Genomic DNA, 7005 nt, shown 5'->3' on the forward strand with positions numbered 1-7005 from the left:
GTCTAAACTTAGGAAAATTAAAATATTAATGTGTATTAATATAAAATGGGTGAGAAAGTTCTAAATGACGAGGATCAAGCCAAATCTAATCTTAGTCGTTGATTAGGGACTTAATCTCGACCGTTGATTCGTCAACAGGAAAAGTATAAGAGGAGGCTTGAGGGTCAGTTAGAGACACACCAAGTTGATCAAGAATTTGATTTTCTGAGATAGGGTTTGCTGAGAAATTGAGTTAGTGATCTTTGCAGCTAGGGGTAGTTCGGCAAAAGGCCAAGAATACATATCAGAGAGGCAGAGAAAGTGCCGGAGAGACAGCACAGAGCCTTGGAAGGCTGTCGCAGAGGCAACCAAGACTAATGTAGAGGCTGAGGAGGCCAATGCAAGTGACACAAAGGGCCAAGAGGCTGACGCAGAGGCAACAAACATTGACGCAAAGGGTTGCAGAGCTGATGCTGGGCTGAAGAGGCAACACTGAGAAATTTTCGTGGGGCAGATTGGGCGTTGAGAGGCAGACGCAGAGATGTAGAGGGTGGCACAGTCCCTGGAGGGTGACGCAGCTCCAGAGAGAATCTTGGAGCAACTTTCCCTGTCCAGCTAAGGCACTAAGTTGCTGTGGGATCAATCATCCGGTTGCTGATTAGCGGGAATATCTGTCTCTGAAGAGAGGTACTTCTGCCAAGGAAGATCTCTGAAGGGTGATCCATTTTTGGCATCCTAGTTGTATTTAGAAACTGCATAATAATAAAACCCTCATATTTGCTGGACCGGTTTTCCTGCATTGAGTTTTTCTGGGGATGATTGTCCAAAAATAACGATGTCTCTTGTGTGATTATCTCAGTTATTTCAGTTGCTGATCTGTATAGGTGTGAAGGCTGCATTTGTGTTTATTTTGGTATTTATATTAATAAATAACTTGTTAATGGAATGAACAAGTAGGAGATAATAAGCAAGAGAATGCAGTAGGGATTTCTAATGTGTCAGACTTAGAAATTTCCACATGGTATCAGAGCATTGCAGATCACAGGAGAACTGCCAACAGGAGAAATCTGAAGAATTTGTAGTAGAAGCAGCTGTCCCGAGAGACAACGTCGTTCCAGAGCAAAAGCAACAAAAGAGGAAGTGACGTAGAGCCCATGTCATCATTTTAAGCCAGGAGGAGGGTCAGTGCAGAGGAAAAGAGGGGCAGATCAGACCTACGCATTGCCCAATCATCTTTCTCAGCCAGGAAGGATCAACACTGTCACTAGGAGGAGAAGATTAAACCTTTGTCGAGATTGCGCAGAGCCTAGAAAGCTCAGTTTCATTGGTTGCCGGAGCTTGGGGAGTTGTGAGCAGATTGTGATTTGAGGAGCTGGTGGGACACTATTTCTGTCGAAGCAGAACAATGTCTAAGGAGGCGGGACCAAGGTAGAGGGAGTCACTACCTTGATGGATTTCTAGCCAAGGAATCCAGATCCGAGTTGCAGTTGCAAGGAGGATTGGAGAGGAGTAGTTCGACAGTTGGCCAAAGGATTTCCAAAAGGGAAATCAGGATTTAGAAGGAGATTTCTAGGAGGGGAGTCGAGACTCAAAGGGAGTCCAGAAGAGGAGCTGAAATGGCAGTGAACGAACTAAGGGATCAGGACAGGTTGGATGGGGCTTCCAACTTTGTCATCTAGAAGGCCAAGATCCTGGCAGTCCTGGATCGACATCGCATCAAGGACTATGCCTTGAAAACTGGGGTTATCCCAGTTAACCCAGTTGAGTTCGAGAAGTATGAGGATGCAATGGCAAGGGCGAAGTGCATGATCCTAAATGGGTCAAAGATCATGTCATACCACATATTGCTGAGAAGAACACAACAAAGGAGATGTGGGACACCCTGACCACCTTATACCAGGGCTCTTCCGTGCAACGAAAGATGCTATTGGAGAATTAGCTGCGGTCATATCAGATGCAGAAGGGAGAGTAGATAGATCCATTCCTTCTTAGGTTGCAGGAGATTCATGACCAGCTTACTTCCGTGGGGTCTACATCAGATCCAGAATTTATGGTCAGGACTGCCTTGAATGTAGTCTCCGAGGAGTGGGAGACATTTGTCCAAAGTATTTTGGGCAAGACTACTCTTTCTGGTTGGGGGGAGATGTGGGCAACTCTTCGCCAGGAAGAAATTAGGAGGATGACCAAGGCGAGGAGTAGTGGCAATGGAGGTCGAATCAAGAAAGAGGAGGAGGAGGATGCAGCGCTAGCATCTGCAAAACAAGGGAAGAGGAAGAAGGACATCTCCAAGGTTAAGTGCTTCCATTGTGGGGCGCTGGGACATTATGCATCCCAGTGTCCTAGGAAGAAAAACAAGGGAGAGGCTTCTGATTCAAAAACACCTCCAGTTAAGGCTGAGAAAAAGGTCGAGAATGATGACGATTGTGCCATGAGTGCTCATGCACCTCTAGAGAAGAGGTGGGGAGACATCGAATTGTAGTTAGGAGGACTACATACTAGGGGCAAGATCCTTGAGGTGCCCAAACTCTTGGATCTCATCTGGTGATGGGAGCTCTTAATAATAGTAGCATAATGACAGGTGTTGAGTAGAGAAAAGTGTAGTGTACCAGCAAGGCAGGGCTAGAGTGAAGAGTTCTGTAGCAGCGCAGTAGAGGTTGCAACAGTGTGAGAGGCACAATAGAGGTTGCAGCAACGCAGTGGTCGCAGAGGGAGCACGGGTTAGCAACAGAGGCAACTTCAACATCACAAGGCTTCTAGACTGACCGGGATGTCAGTGGTTGGGAGAAGTCAGTTACTTCTCGGTAATTGAGTTGCAGTGCAACAGTGAGCAGTGGCAGTGTTATGGGCAGCATGATGCAACATGTTGAGAGGGAGTTGCAGTACAGATGTAGCAGTGACAGAGGTAGTGTCATGGGCAGCAGTATAGGAAGCCGCAGTGCAGAGGATGTGAGGCAGCAGTCCAAGCATCAACACAGGTACTGATGTGGAGGATCAATGTGATGTTTCTATGGTGAAGCATTACTAGAGCACATTCCTCGCTAAGAGGGAGTGTTGATTTTTGGTAGCATCGGATGTGCTCTAGCCATGAAAGTTGGTGGAGAGGCTAAGGCACACGAGATCTCCATGACCCATAAATCGTTTGGAGAAATTCCACCCGGATGAAGAGATATTAAAATAATTAATATTTTCAATGGGTCCCTTAGTCTAAGCTTAGGAAAATTAAATTATTAATGTGTATTAATATAAAATGGGTGAGAAAGTTCTAAATAATGAGGATCAAGCCAAATCTAATCTTAGCCATTGATTAGGGACCTAATGTCGGTCGTTGATTTATCAACAGGAAAAGTATAAGAGGAGACTTGAGGGTCAGGTGGAGACACACCAAGTTGATCAAGAATTCGATTTTCTGGGGCAGGGTTTGCTGAGAAATCGAGTTAGTGATTTGTTGTAGCGAGGGGAAGTTTGGCAGAAGGCTGAAAATACATATCAGAGAGGCATAGAAAGTGCTGGAGAGATGACGCAGAGCCTTGGAAGGCTGGCGCAGAGGCGACCAAGATTGACGCAGAGGCTGAGGAGGCCAACATAGGTGACGTAGAGGACCAAGACGTTGACACAGAGGCAACAGACGTTGATGCAGGCAGCACAGAGGGCTGCAGAGATGACGTTGGGCTGAAGAGGTAGCACTAAGAAATTTTCATGGGGCAGACTAGGAGTTGAGAGGCAGATGCAGAGTTGTAGAGGGTGACGTAGTTCCAGAGAGAAGCTTGGAGCAACGTTTGCTGTCCAACTAAGGAACTGTCTAAGTTGCTATGGGATCAATCATCTGGTTGTTGGTCAATCGAGATATCTATCTCTGAAGAGAGATACCTCTGCCAAGGAAAATCTCTGAAGGGTGAGCAATTTCTGGCACCCTAGTTGTATTCAGAAACTGCATAATAATAAAACCCTCATATTTGCTGCACCAATTTTCCTGCATTGGGTTTTTTTGGGGACGATTGTCCAAAAATAACGTTGTCCCTTGTGTGATTATCTCAGTGATTTCAGTTGCTGCTTTGTATATGTGTGAAGGCTGCATTTGTGTTTGTTTCGGTATTTATATTAATAACTAACTTGTTAATGGAATGAACAAGTAGGAGATAATAAACCAGAGAATGCAACAGGGATTTCTAATGTGTCAAACTTAGAAATTTCCACACTTGCGAGGAGAGGATGTGAGCCAAATGTTGAACAAGATATTCTAGGTGCCAACCTATGGATTGGTTGGTGGCTGGGGATCCGTTGAAGACGCGTTTGGAAATTTGAATGGTGATCTGAGAATACCCTTCAACCACCAGAGGGAAGAAGTGATTATCTTGTGTGATTTGAAGGCCTTCGATTAGAGCTTCCATTTCTGCTGCATTGTTGCTCTCGAAGCTGATGTGACCCCTGTATATGCAGATGATTTTCCCTGTGTGATTCCTGAAAAATCCTCCGATACCAGCATCGCTCGGGTTGCCCTTGGAAGCTCCATCGAAATTGAGCTTAAGGTGGTGGGGAAGAGGGGGGCTCCAGGAAGAGGGAGAGGAGGCAGGTGGCTAGGATGGCGAAGTAGAGGGGCTGAGATTGAGAGGTTTGAGGTTACACCAAGAAAGGATTTCTTTTTATGATGGGGGAACTTGATGCTCCTGGGGTGACCAATTGGTAAGGGCTATAGATTCCTCTAGGTGCTTGTGAAAGAGACGCCAGAGATCATCAGGGGATCTGGAGGAATGATTGAAGAGTTTGAGGTTGCGTTCATTCCAAACCTCCCATACGAGGAAGAGAGGGGCAAAAAACCAGATGCAGTGGAGGATGGCATTGTTGAAAGGTGAGGTAGGCCATTACTTGAGGGTGAGAGCAATACAACTCAAATCTTTGTTGGATTTGAGAAAACCGTGCTCCAACTTGCTCCAAAGGTTATCGGTGTAGGAACATGTAAGGAAGAGATGATCTAGGGTCTCTGGTTTGTCTTGATAGAGGGGGCATCTAGAAGGCCCCTGAAAGCCTTTTTTGATTAGATTGGCCCAGGTGAGGACTCAACGCTTGGTAAGAAGCCACAATTTTTTTTTTTTTACTTTTTTCCAAGTGTTAAAGTTCCATAACTTGGTCCAGAAGGGTCTGGCTCAGCGTGGAGAGGAGAGGAGAGGAGAGGAGAGAAGGTGGTAAGCTTATTTTACTGAGAATTTGCCTGAATATGTGTAGCCCCACCTAAGAACGTCCTTCCCGTCCCTTTTGCCGATTGTTCTTTTGAGAAGCTCCTAATGAAGGCGCAAACGGTTGTGATCATTGTCCTCCTCTGGACATTGAATGTCTGTCACCCATCTGCGATGGACTAGCCCTTCTGAGTTTGACCAGCACTGTTGAACTGAAATGTGCCTTGTGTTGAGAGCTTGAGGTTGACTGAAGGGGGTGGGGAGGACATTAGCCATACTTGGTTGTTGTTTCCAAGATTCGTTCTAGAAGTCGACTGACCATCCATCTCGGATCTCCCAGAAGTAGTGGGAGTGGATCAGGAAGCGTCCTTAACTGGCTAGGTTCCAGATTAGAGAGCTTGAAGGGTTGTGGGATAGGCATACCAAGTCTTGTTGGGGAGTATTGTTAGCATATTTTGCATGCCAGAGTTTGGTCCATGGTTCCTCCTTGTGTTTGATCCATTTCGACTAGATCTTGGCCCCATGACTGTGTTTACTTTTTCCAGGTCCTTGAGCCCCAAACCACCATGTGCTTTGGGGAGGCAGAGAGTATCCCATTTGACTAAAGGCATTTTGTGCTTGAGATCAACTCCTCCCCATAAGAAGGTACACTGGATGTTCCTTATGCTTTTGAGGACCCATTTTGGAGTAGCTTGACAAAGAATAAATAGAGGGGCATAACTTGGAGGACAAACTTAAGGAGGATGAGCCTACTGGAGATTTTGAGGGCTCGATGCATCCAACAACTAATCTCGAAGGAGAGTTTGTCAATCAAATATCGCTAGGAGGAGTGCTTAATTGCAGAGTTAGTGAGGGGGGCTCCCAGATACTTGGAGGGGAGAGAGGCTGAGGCAAATCCAAGGATGCATTGGACATTGCGTTGAGTGATAACAGGGGTATTGAAGAAGAAGATTTGGGATTTGTCCTGATTGATTTCCAAACCAGAGGCCAACGAGAAGAGGTTGAGGATGTCTTTGATCGTCTTGGCCTCTTGGACTGAGGGATGATTCATGAGGAGTGTGTCATCAACAAATTATTGATGGGTGAGAGTTGAATTGCTATGAATGGAAAGGCCTCTAAGGGACCATTTGGACATGGGAGACTTGATGGTGTGGGCAAGGCCATCTACCATGAGGATGAAGAGGAATGGGGAGAGTGGGTCTCCTTGACAAATGCCACTAGAGGGAAGGAAGATTTTAGAGGGGGATCCATTGACCAAGATGGAGAAAAAAGTGGTGGAGATGAGAGACATGTACCATTGAATCCAAAGAGCTCCAAAGCCAAAGGCCTTTAGGATGTTCTCGATGTTTTCCCAACTTATTTTATCAAAGGCCTTAGACATATCCAACTTAAGCAACATTCTAGGTTCTTTGAGAACTTTTAGTGAATAAATGGTCTCATGGGCTAGGATGATGCCATCAAGTATTTGTTTGCCTTCGACATAGCCTGATTACTCCTGGGAGATGAGGAGGGGAAGAAGAGGCTTAACCCTATTGGCTATGAATTTAGAAATGATTTTTTAAATTACATTGCATAGGGCTATAGGTCTGTATTTACCTGGTGAAGTAGCATTGTCTTCCTTTGGTATGATAGCTAGAAAGGTGGCGTTGAAGGCTTGAAGAATGGATCTAGAACTTTTGGACTCCTCCATTATCTCATGAATTTCATTTCCTAGAAAGTGCCAACATCACTTGAAGAAGGAAATCATGAATCCATCCAAGCTAGGGACCTTGCTATCAACCATTTGGGAAAGGGCTTCCCAAACCTATAATTCTGAGACTAGCCTCATGAGGGTTGCATTGTGCTCCGCCATGAC

Source organism: Pinus tabuliformis, chromosome 7 (assembly GCF_031772625.1).
Source record: "Pinus tabuliformis cultivar Carrire ecotype Pingquan chromosome 7, CPIR1, whole genome shotgun sequence".
Taxonomy (NCBI): Eukaryota; Viridiplantae; Streptophyta; class Pinopsida; order Pinales; family Pinaceae; genus Pinus; species Pinus tabuliformis.